The sequence below is a fragment of the Castor canadensis genome, chromosome 8 (genome assembly GCF_047511655.1).
Source record: "Castor canadensis chromosome 8, mCasCan1.hap1v2, whole genome shotgun sequence".
Lineage (NCBI taxonomy): Eukaryota > Metazoa > Chordata > Mammalia > Rodentia > Castoridae > Castor > Castor canadensis.
In genome coordinates this window covers 114,539,955-114,553,451 of record NC_133393.1, presented here as the reverse complement: position 1 = coordinate 114,553,451, position 13,497 = coordinate 114,539,955, and positions in this window count along the sequence as shown.

Below are 13,497 nucleotides of genomic sequence, written 5' to 3'. Positions count from 1 at the left end.
GTTGACTGTAGAATCATGGTTTACTTCTAGACTTTTTATTCTATTCCATGGTCTATTTGTCTTTTTTTCTCAATATCATGCTGTTTTGATTGCCACAGAATAACATTTTATAGCCTCTTGACCTTTAAACTAAAAAAGTAATTTTTTTGACAGGATAGCTTTGGCTACTTGAGACTTTTTTTTTGGTAGTACACATATTAGAATTTTCTTTCTAGTTCTGTGAAATGCCATTAGTGTTTTAATGGAGACTTCTTTATATCTGTAGATCACATTGGGTACTATGAATATTTTAACAGTATTTCCAACCCATGAACGCAATGTGTCTTTCAATTTTTTGTGCTCTCTTCAATTCTATCATCAATGTTTTATAGCTTCAATGGGTGAGGTATTCTATTAAATTTTTGTAGCTATTGGAAATGGGTTGCTTTCTTGATTTTTTTTATTATGTGCATACATTGTTTGGGTCATTTCTCCACCCTGCCCCCCTCCCCTAACCTTCCCCCCACCCTCCTCAGTTTCAGGCAGGTCCTGTTCTGCCCTTGTGACTGATTTTGTTGAAGAAAAGACATAAACATAATAAGAAAGACAAAGCATTTTTGCTAGTTGAGTTAAGGATAGCTATACAGAAAGATTCTATTATTGCTCTCATGTACCCATGTGTTACAACCCATGTTGATTCAATTCTAACTGATCTTTACATTAGCTCCTGATCCCCTGGTAGTGATAACCTGTCGTTTTAAGATTTCTGTATTAGTGCCTCTGGAGTGGGAATAGGTAGGGTTTTCTACCTATTCCTGTATCTCCTGTATGTGCTCTCCCCTTTTCTTGTGATCCAAGTCCAACAACATTGCTGCATTTGCCCTAGATCTAAAGTCCACATATGAAGGAGAACATACAATTTTTGGTCTTCTGAGCCTGGCTGACCTCGCTCAGAATGATGTTCTCCAGTTCCATCCATTTACATGCAAATGACAAGACTTCATTTTTCTTCATGGCTGAGTAAAGTTCCACTGTGTACAAGTACCACATTTTCTTGATCCATTCATCAATAGTGGGGCATCTTGGTTGTTTCCATAATTTGGCTATTGTGAATAGTGCTGCAATAAACAAGAGTGTGCAGGTGCCTCTGGAGTAACCTGAGTCACATTCCTTTGGGTATATCCCTAGGAGTGGGATTGCTGGACCATATGGCAGATATATGTTATGTTTAGATTTTAAAAAAGCCTCCAAATTTTTTTCCAGAGTGCTTGCACTAGCATGCATTCTCACCAGCAGTATATGAGGGCTCCTTTTTCCCCACATCCTTGCCGACACCTGTTGTTGGTGTTTTTGATGGTGGCTATTCTAACAGGGATGAGGTAGAATCTTAGTGTGGTTTTGATTTGCATTTCCTTTATGGCTAGAGATGGTGAGCATTTTTTCATGTGTTTTTTGGCTATCTGAATTTCTTCTTTTGAAAAAGTTCTGTTTAGTTCAGTTGCCCATTTTTTAATTGGTTCATTGATTTTAGGAGAGTTTAGTTTCTTAAGTTCTTTGTATATTCTGCTTATCAGTCCCTTGTCTGATGTATAGTTGGCAAATATTTTCTTCCACTCTGTGGGTAGTCTTTTCAGTTAAAAAACCATTTCTTTTGTCAAAAAGAAGCTTTTTAATTTTATGAAGTCCCATTTATTCATCCTTTCTCTTAGTTGCTGGGCTGCTGGGATTCTATTGAGAAAGTCTTTGCCTATACCTATTTGTTCCAGAGTGTTTCTTGCTCCTTCCTGTAGTAACTTCAGAATTTCAGGTCTGATATTTAGGTACTTGATCCATTTTGAGTTGATACTAGTACAGGGTGATAAACATGGACCTAGTTTCAGTTTCTTGCAGACGGGTAACCACTTTTCCCAGCAACATTTGTTGAAGAGGCTGTCTATTCTCCATCGTATATTTTTGGCACCTTTGTCAAAAATGAGGTGGGTGAGGTTCTGTGGGTTCATATCTGGGTCCTTTATTCTGTTCCACTGGTATGCATGTCTGTTTTTGTGCCAGTACATGCTGTTTTAATTGCTACTGCTTTGTAATATGAAGTCAGGTATTGTGATACCTCCAACATTGCTCTTTTTGCTGAGTATTGCCTTGGCTATTCGCAGTCTCTTGTGTTTCCAAATGAACTTTTGGGTAGATTTTTCAATCTCTGTGATGAAAGTCATTGGGATTTTGATGGGAATTGCATTAAACATGTAGATTGATTTCGGTAGTATATCCATTTTTACTATGTTGATTCTACCAATCCATGAGCACGGGAGGTCTTTCTATCTTCTATAGTCTTCCTCCATCTCTTTCTTCAGGAGTTTGTAATTTTCCTTGTAGAGGTCATTCACATCTTTTGTTAAATTTACTTCTAGGTATTTGATTTTTTTTTTGAGGCTATTGTGAATGGAATTGTTTCCACATGTTCCTTCTCAGTTTGTTCATTGTTGGTGTATAGAAATGCTAATAATTTTTCTATGTTGATTTTATATCCTGCTACCTTGCTGTAGCTATTGATGGTGTCTAGAAGCTTCTGAGTAGAGTTTTTTGGGTCTTTAAAGTATAGGATCATATCTTCTGCAAATAAGGATATTTTGACGGTTTCTTTACCTATTTGTATTCCTTTTATTCCTTCTTCTTGCCTAATTGCTATGGCTAGAAATTCTAGTACTATGTTGAATAGGAGTGGGGATAGTGGGCATCCTTGTCTGGTTCCTGATTTTAGGGGGAATGGTTTCAGTTTTCACCATTAAGTAGGATGTTGGCTGTTGGTTTGTCATATATAGCCTTTACAATGTTGAGGTACATTCCTTCTATTCTTAGTTTTCTTAGAGCTTTTATCATGAAATGGTGTTGGATCTTATCAAAGGCTTTTTCTGCATCTGTTGAGATGATCAAGCGGTTTTTGTCTTTGCTTCTTTAATGTGCTGTATTACATTTATAGATTTGCGTATGTTGAACCATCCCTGCATCCCTGGGATGAAGCCAACTTGGTTGTGGTTAATGATCTTTCTAAAGTGTTGTTGAATTCGATTTGCCATTGTTTTATTGAGGATTTTTGCATAGAACTGGCCTGCAGTTCTCCTTTTTGGAAGTGTCTTTGGTTTTGGGATGAGAGTAATATTGGCTTCATAAAATGAGTTAGGCAATATTCCTTCCCATTCTATTTCATGGAACAGTTTAAGGAGGGTTGGTATTAGTTCTTTTTTAAGTGTCTGATAGAATTCAGCAGTGAATCCGTCAGGTCCGGGACTTTTCTTTTTTGGGATGCTCTTGATGGCAGCTTCAATTTCTTTTTGTGTTATAGATCTATTCAGGTGATTAATATCCTCTTGGTTCAGTTTTGGGTGGTTGTAAGTTTCTAGAAATCTGTCCATTTCTTCAAGGTTTTCAAATTTATTAGAGTATAAGCTCTCAAAGTAGTCTCTGATGATTTCCTGGATTTCCGTGGTGTTTGTTGTTATCTCTCTTTTTGAATTTCTGATTCTACTGATTTGGGTTTTTTTCTCTCCTCATTTTAGTTAGGTTTGCCAGGGGTCTGTCAATTTTATTTATTTTTTCAAAGAACCAGCTTTTTGTTTCATTGATTCTTTGTATGGTTTTTTTTTTTTGTTTGTTTCTATTTCATTGATTTCAGCCCTTATCTTAATTATTTGTTTCCTTCTGCATGTTTTGGGATTTGTTTGTTCTTGTTTTTCTAGGCGTTTCAGCTGTAGTGTTAGATCATTTATTTGAGATCTTTCTGTCCTTTTGGTATATGCACTCATGGCTATAAACTTTCCTCTTAGGACTGCCTTTGCTGTGTCCCATAGGTTCTGGTAGGTTGTGTTTTCATTTTCATTAACTTCCAAGAATCTTTTAATTTCCTCTTTTATTTCATTAGTGACCCATTGATCATTGAGTAATGTGTTGTTCAGCTTTCAATTGTGTGTTTTTTACTGCTGTTTTTGTTGTTGATTTCTAGTTTTAATACATTGTAGTCTGACAGAATGCATAGGATCCTTTCTATTTTCTTATATTTGCTGAGGCTTGCTTTGTGCCCTAAGATATGATCAATTTTGGGAAAGGCTCCATGAGCTGCCAAGGAGAATGTATATTGTGCAGAAGTTGGATGAAATATTCTGTAGACATCAGCTAGGTCCATTTGTTCTATGCTCTGATTTAGTTCTAGGATTTCTTTATCGATTTTTTTTTTGGATGACCCATCTATTGGTGATAGGGGGGTATTGATTTTTTTTCAAATAATTTGCTATTAGCACATAATGATGCTATAGACTTCCATACACTGATTTAGTCCCCAATAACTGTGGAATTTGAATATTGGTTCTGATAATTTTTTGGTGAGGTCTTTGAGATATGTGCTTCCTTTAAAAATCTGTTAGATTTCTGGTTTATTTGCTTTGAACAAATGTCACATGTTAGAAAACATACCCAGCATTTGCCACTAGATACTACTCTCCATTCTGGTCTATTTCTTTTCTCTGCTGGGTGCACAGCTTTTTCAATCTATTGTGGTCAAACTTTATATAGAAAATGATTAAAAAATAGTTACAGAATACATGGACAATATCACTAAAAACCAAGCAAAGTATTTTTCAGGTATAAATATTGATGTGAGTATCTTCTTTTGCCTTCTCACAACTTTCATCCATACTTGGAGTGTTGCATGTATGTGGTAGCTGTTATGTGTATAACAAAAAGCCAATGCTTATAAATCTGGTTATAAATTAATTACTAAGATATGGCTTACAAAACACCTTTATGAAGACTTTAGAGCAATTTGAGAAAATTGTATTATGTTCATCATTGTTTTCTTTCACCTGAACAATTTATAAGATATCTGCAGACCAAAATAATCCTTATTTACTCAGTAGACAGCATTTGGAATAGCAGATGGCATTAAGTTGTATGCATATTTGGGGGGTTCTTAATAATATATTGAGCAATCATTTGTTATGGAATGGTTGCTTTGGGAAATAGAGCAATTTATTCCAAAAGTTCAAGGCACACACATATTACATGGCACAATGACCTAAGCCAACATATGCAGAGGGCAATGACATCGATACAACAAGCATAAGTACTAGGGACAGATTTTAAGCATCAATTTGCCTTTGGGCTTTAACATGCACTACTCATATTGCCATTTTTGATTTGTTTTAAGAAGGCATTACCTAGCTTTTATTTTTAACTTCTCTTTTTTTTCTTTTTTTTTGGTCATTTAAAATAAATGTTTATTTTATAAAATCCTATTTTCTTTCATATTACTATGACTTTTTTACAAAAAGAAGAGCAAAAGTATCCTGTTTTAGATTTAGTATTCAGAATCAAGGTATTGAATAATGCATTATGATTAGGCTAGTTCTCCAAGATGTATTCTACATGATGTCTGACCAGACAATGTGAGTAAGAAAAGTGCTTCTAATTTGCTTATTTCTCTCTCTCTCTCTCTCTCTCTCTCTCTCTCTCTCTCACACACACACACATTTTTTTCTAAGATAAAACTTTAGACATTTGATTTCAATAGCAAAACTTATTTAAAATGTATTTCATAAAAATACATTCTAGCTTCCATAAACAAATGTGTCCACTGTGATACTTGCAATTGCCAGGTTTCTTGAGGGCTCTTTTTTTTGGCACGTAGGGAATATGCCTTATTATTATGAAAATCTAACAGATTCTACAGCTGTGATGCAAAGAGAACTATGTAGTTTTTTGACACACACAAACACAACAGTTTGCTGTTGTTTTCTAAATTAAGCAAAGCTCTTTCTTCTGCTTTGAATGGATCTGGGTTTGCACAGTTATGTCACAAGTGTAGAAAGATAAGGTTAATGCCTTTTCCTTTTCAATTGCTGTTATTTGTTTTATTTTTGTGGCTCAACACACTATATGTTTCTGCTCTAGAAGAAAAATAAAAGCAACTCCAGTTTGAAAGGTGTATCTTGAATGAACTGTGAGACCAGGATTGGAAATCACATTCTCATGCTCATTTTTAGGCTACTTTTATTTAACCCTAACAAGAAAAATTGAACAAGATCAGTGGTATTGTTTAGGTAGTCACTATGTTTTTTGTAAATTAAATCTTTCCATATAGAGGTCAATGTGTGTTCAAGAAAGGCAGGGAGGCTACAGACTTCTAGGGTTAATGAGAGCTTACAAACTTATAACATACTTGATCAGTATTCTAATATTAGCCTAGGTTTATAGTTTGATCTTGAGAAACTCCTAATATAATGACTTCATCACTATCAGTTTATCAGGATGAAAAATACTATACATTGTCTAGTAAAAAGACCTCATTTGACCACCACACACATATTATGGGAAAACTATGGAAAAAGAAATCTCACTTTTTACTTCTCCACTCCCTGCTTTGTCCTCAAATCTCTTCTTTGTGTTTTATTTTACTCTATACCACAAAAGGCTACTCTTAAGAGAGTCACCACTTAGCTATCTCTATTTTGAAAATCAATGAATATTTTCCTATTCTCTTTCCCAGCTCTTATTAACATCTGATACAAAATAAGCTCATTTGCTGGAGGTATTTTCTTCTCACAGTTTTTGAGAAGACATTTTTTCTGGTTTTCTTTCTACTTAATTTTCCTATCTGCTTTTATCTATTCTTGATATTCCTCTACTGTTTCTGCTAATACAGAAATCTTAGATTTATTCCGTATCTCTCTTCTCTCTATCCATGATCATGGTTATAAAATAAGATTGCCATTTGAATCCTTGCTTCCCAAATCGTTGTGTCTTTAGTGATGCTATTTAGACTGCTAATGCTTACATTTTTTTTAATTGTAAAATGAAATACCAATATTTTCTGTTTTAAAGTGAAGTTATGATTAGATGAACTAATTTGAATAAAAAATAGTGTGTGGTTCATAGATATTATATATATGAATGGAATGTTAGTTGTTGTGATTGTAATTCTTATAAATGGTGCATATAAAATTTGAACTTCTGTTTCTATAATTCCATGTCAGAGTTTACCATTGAGATCCAAAATTGGTACCTAGCTGAGAGACTGATGCTTCCACTGAATACTTAGTGGCAATATGAAACAACATGAGTCAACCAATTGGTTTCTTATCCATTCATAGGTTTTTTTCTTCTTCTTCAGTTTTCAGTCTCTTTAAATGACTGGCTCTAGTTAAGGAATCATCCTTGAGTCTTTATCATCTAACCATGCATTTGTTTTAATTAATTCATTCATTAAACAAAAAACTATTAAGCAGTAACTTTGGATATACTATCCTGAATCCTAGAGATGCAGTAGTAAACACAATCATAAAATTCTCTGCTAGGCTTGAACTTACATTTAAGTAGGGGAAGAAAAATAATAAATGGATAAAACATTTTACAGCTATAAGCTCTATGAAAAGCAATGATAACTAGGCTTTGTGAAAGGAAGGAGTGAATCCCTGAAATTGTGGAATCAGATGAGTTCTTTCAAAGAGCTGACATTTATTCTTGCACCTGAAGTATAGAAAGAAGATTAGAAGGAAGAATAGTTTAGGATGCAGTTTGACTTGTTTGAGGAAATAAAATGGCTACTGTAGTTCTATAGTGGCTGATAATGATAGTTGAGACAATATTAAAGAAGGAGGAAGGAGAGAGATAATGTGGGGTTTTATAAACTGACTTCAGGAATTTGTAACTCATGCTAAGTGCAATGATATCCTTGAAGAGTTCTAAGTAGGATAATAGCATAGACCATCTTACCTTGTAGAAATATCACCCTCTCCCATATCCAATCCAAATCATATTACTTTCTTGCTTAAGACCCTTCAGTTGTATTAGTAATTAATAATAAACAAATGACTATACACTGACACTCTGTCTCATTCTATTCATCAGAAGTGAATTATTAAGTATAACCTACTCTGAAGAGGAGCAGAAGTAGGTACCACCGTTTTGAAGGGAAACACACCAAAAATTTTTTAATATAATTTACGGCAACCACAGTCTTTCAAAATAATTTCTAGTCTCAGAAATTTCTGTATTTTCAAATAACTCTAATTTAGTTGTAGATATGCAGTAATGCCTTACAACTAAAAGAAATGAGAATCCATCAGACCACTCAACCACTAACGGAGGTAGGGACTTAATATTTCACCAATATCAGCTACGGGGGATCTAATTCTTTTTGTTGTTGTTACTAGTTCATGATAGTTTGTGTTGTAGCAAACAACAAATATTATTAAGGAATTCATTGTACAGAAAATATTTCTTGAGGTATTATTGCCAAAAAGACATTTTCTTCCCTGAAGATAACCGTTGTATGTTCTTTGCCTCATATTACTTATTTCCCCAAGGCTGTGAATATGTGCTCTGATTTTAATCTTGCATAGGAGATGGCATATTTCTGTCCTTTCATTTTTGAATAGTCAATGGAATTTGTTTTGTACTTTTGATCTACTAAGCGATTTCAAGGACTGAGAATCAAGCAATAGTAAAAGGTGTGTTTTAGATGCTATCACCAGAAATGTTTCCTCAGATGTCAACAGATAGTCAAAGGCCAGGAAGACTCTAACCTTGCAATATTGGAGCCACAGTTTGTAATTATTTTTAAAATGGTTTATTGTTGGCACTGAACTTTCACAAAGTATAGCATTGTAATTTATGACCTTGCTTCAGAATTGCAAAGAAATTGTGACCTTGTAACAAGTGGTCAAAGAAAGCACCCAGGAATAGGCACTAGAGATTTAGGTTCCAGAGACCACACAGTACTGATTGATTTGTTTCTTCCATACAAAATAAAAAGTTAGGGCTCATTACATTCTAAGGCCTCCCGGAGTTTTACAGTTCTGGGGTTATAATTCTGTAGTAGAAATTAGAGTGTCATTAGCATACTTGCTATGAAAACAATGAGCTGTAAAAAATAGAAGTTTGTTTCCTACATGACCAAATCAGTTTAAAATTTAAATGCATTTTTTACAAAATGAATATATAAAAAATGTAATTTATATCATTATTAAAATTCCATGATTAGGTCAAGGATAATATCTAAATTGAAGACAACTTTACAGAATTTCAGGAATAAAGTAATAAAATGCTTCCTTGACAACATGATATATTAACATATTTAATATGGCCAGAAATATGATTTATAATCATTGTTGCCACATAATGATTTTCTGGTGAAGTGATGAGAGATAATAGCTTTCTAAATATGCTATCACCAAAAAGATTAGCTCAAAGAGGGAACAAAATTTAGAAAAGTGAGCTAAGCCATGATACCAAGATATTTACATATATCACCTCAAATTAACTGATACAATGACTTAAGGTAAGATTGAATGTCATTAGCTTGGGTAAATGTTTGCTGTAGAGAGAAGTAAGGACAGTTGACAGAATGTGCTATATGACCTTAAACTGATAATTTCATTTCACTTTTATATCCAATAATGCTCTTTGCTTTGATATTAAGAGCTTAAAATATTTAGATTTCCTTATAACATTGAAAGTTATGTGATTTAAAGTAAAACATGAGTTTAAGTACTTGATCTTTTATCTTTTATTGTGTAACATAAGAAATTTAAACTTATTAACTTTCAATTTTTATTAGCTTCAAAGTAGGGATTATATATTTTAATGATTAAATAAAACACTGCATATAAACTATCTCACATGGTGTTTAACACTAAGTAGGGGATTTATAAGGAAAATCATATTCTTGTGTTCCTCTTTGGCCTCAATGTCCTCTTTTAAAAACTATTATTAATTAACTTTTCCATTATTAGGACTAAAAAGAGTGGAGTGAACATATATTTAGAGTTGTTTTGCTCAAATTAACCTCAATGAAATCAAAAGATTCTTCTATCATTGCATATTATTCATACTGGTAAAATTTTACATTTTTAATTTCATAATAATGTTAAAATATTCATGAATACACATGTAAATGTGGAACTGTTTTTATTGCGTGATCTTGCTACCTTTAAATCTCCACAGTGAGAGTGAGTATAAGCAAGGAATACTATTTAAGATGCAGAATTGACAATTTGGTTAAGTAAATGTCAAATAATTTTCACTAAAGTTGAAAAAGCCAATCACAATAAGAGAATCTATTTTTCCAGTGGTACCTCCCCCAACCCATTCCTTTCTGGTCTAGAATCTCAGATTTACTGTGATGGACTGCTACCATGGACTGAGTCAAACTCTAGGAATGCCACCCACAAGGAATCTGTACCTAACTATATGTTTCATAAGCTTTTGCCAAAGACATCAAATTCATGAAGTGAAATACCAAACTTTTCATAGCCGAAGGATCCACTCTGAAATCTCTCTGGTACTGGAAGGCCCAGTACCATGAAAAGACACTTGATAAATGATAAAATGTAAAAATTACTTTACTAATGGCAAACACAAAAGAGAGTAACAGATAGGCAAATTAAGTATGATCCTGGTGGTTCATCCTAGGGTTTAGTAGTGAAATGCTCCAGTCTCTGAAGCATAGTGGAAGTCCTTTCAAGGACCTGCTTTAAGGGCCTTTGCCAGTTTGTTTTATTGGCTGTAATTGTCAAGATGCTCATCTGGCTACATGGCTCATCTTCTGCTGTTGAAGCTTGCCAGGCTGGGTATCCATATCATCTGGAGTCCAGGTGCTCGTATTCTGGATCACTGAAGTATTCACAGGGCCACTCGCTGTTTTCAAAAAGCTGATATAATGTTTTACTCCTAATATTATAAAATCAAATGAGAAGGCTATTAGGGGTTTAACTCTTGATACCTTTCTCATGTTCATGCAATGCTACTTGGCACAACAAATCATCTCATGGTAGACATGACTCTTAGTTTAAATTGTGGGAAGAAATTAAAAAGTATTTATAGGGCTTGTCATGAAAGCTCCCTTCTAAAATATTATTGAGTAACCATATGCTCCAGTTGGTCTTGGCCACCCTCAGTTTAGGATTGCTATCACAGCATACTTACTGAAAATTCTCTTTTATCTTCCCCGTGTACTGCTTTGAACCATCTACTTTATATCTCCACAGTAATAATAGTAAGTGCTCAAAATTATTGAGATCCTCTTCTTTCCTACCCTTACACAGTAATTTAGAGTTGGATGAATAAGCTTTTTAAGTGTGAATAAAAAAGAATCTGATGATCTTAGAACAATCTTTCTCACTGTTAGTAGGTATTGGTATAGGACAGTACTTAAAGAAATTGGCTGACATTTAGACAAATGTGATAGTAAGGTTCTGAGGCAAGTAGAGGTAAGGGATTGAATTGACAATTTTAGGAGCTCTTGTTATCAATAAGGAGATAGTTGCCAAAAGATTTTATTGAGTGACATAATGAAGCAAATTGAAGTAGGAAGATAAGAGGTCAAGAGAATGTAAACCCCAAAGAATGAGGCTGAATGGGTGGCAAACGTACAGAAGAATTTGTCATTTGCAATACTTTGGGAGTTGTTTGGGTGAGAAAATTTGTACTAACAATTCTTATCTGCAACAGAAGTGGAAAATAAGTTTTCGGAAGGGGTTTTTAGAAATACTGCTAGCTCCTTACCTAAGGTATCTTGGACTTCCTGTGTGCAAGTTGCATCTCTGTTATAGAGATGGATGGGTAATAATTGAAGTAGTCAACTAATTTCCTTTCATTTGAGGCTCACCAAGCAACTTCCTTTGTTATTCTATGAGAAACATCATTTATATCTCTTAGTAGAAAATAGCAAATTAACATTCTGGTACATATGTATGAAAGATTAGGTAAATTCAGCTTCTTGTCATTGTGGGGACTTCCTAAATTCAAGCCACAGTGAGATAAGAGCATATCTGGAAAACACACTACTTCGTGATTTTTTAAATCCCTTCCCTAAACCATGTGCGTATCCACTCTTATCTAGTCTCCATGCCAAGCATGGGGTAGATATTTCCAAATATATGTATTAAAACTACTGACATGTGAAAAATACTACATTAAGTATTCAAAGCCAAATTAATACTTAAAAAGCTGGACATCGATCTACCATTTGATCCAGCAATACCACTCTTGGGGATATACCCAAAAGACTGTTACTCCAGAGGCACCTGCACATCCATGTTTATTGCGGCACTATTCACAATAGCCAAGTTATGGAAACAGCCAAGATGCCCCACCACTGACGAATGGATTAAGAAAATGTGGTATCTATACACAATGGAATTTTATGCAGCCATGAAGAAGAGCGAAATGTTATCATTCGCTGGTAAATGGATGGAATTGGAGAACATCATTCTGAGTGAGGTTAGCCTGGCTCAAAAAACCAAAAATCGTATGTTCTCCCTCATATGTGGACATTAGATCAAGGGCAAACACAACAAGGGGATTGGACTATGAGCACATGATAAAAGCGAGAGCACACAAGGGAGGGGTGAGGATAGGTAAGACACCTAAAAAACTAGCTAGCATTTGTTGCCCTTAACGCAGAGAAACTAAAGCAGATACCTTAAAGCAACTGAGGCCAATAGGAAAAGGGGAACAGGTACTAGAGAAAAGGTTAGATCAAAAAGAATTAACCTAGAAGGTAACACCCACGCACAGGAAATCAATGTGAGTCAATGCCCTGTATAGCTATTCTTATCTCAACCAGCAAAAACCCTTGTTCCTTCCTATTATTGCTTATACTCTCTCTACAACAAAATTAGAAATAAGGGCAAAATAGTTTCTGCTGGGTATTGGGGGAGGGAAGAGGGAGGGGGTGGAGTGGGTGGTAAGGGAGGGGGTGGGGGCAGGGGGGAGAAATGAACCAAGCCTTGTATGCACATATGAATAATAAAAGAAAAATGAAAAAAAAATCAGTAGTAATGTAGGGAAGGAATAGAACATAGTTTTCCCAAATGAATGTTTCCTATTCAGTTTACCCACCTATATATTTAAAAGCTGTGATTTAAACCACAGGGAAATGTATGCTTATATCTTTTCAGAAGGACATAAAAGTACTCAAGCATACTGGTCATGATTTCATCTAAAAGTGCTTATATATAAGTGACTCTGCTTGGTATTTAAGGCAGTCAGAGCAATTAACTTGAAATGACATTATTTTCAGTTGACATTAAATGTCATAGGCCTATTTTAGATAACATTTAAATCCAAGACTTGGTTTAACAGTTGGGTACATCTTTCAATCAACAAATGCCTGTTCTATCTTTGAGCACTTGTTAGTGTAGCCTGACTTTTTTTGCAAAAGTAACACATTCATAAAATACAAAATTCAAAAAAATGAAAATAATGAATTAAAACAGAAGCATTTTCTCTCCTTAGCGCCCACTGAACTTAGTTTCTGAGATGCATCCACTGCTACTATTTTATTATGTATTTCTTTTTCAGTTTTTTTCCCCTAAGATTATCCATATAAACACAATTTTTGTTGTTTTTACACAAAAAGCACTCTATAGTACATATCATTCCCTATGTGGAATGACATTCTTATGTCTGTTTAAATAGAACTACTGTGCTCTTTTTATTTATTTATTTTTATTTATTTTATTCATA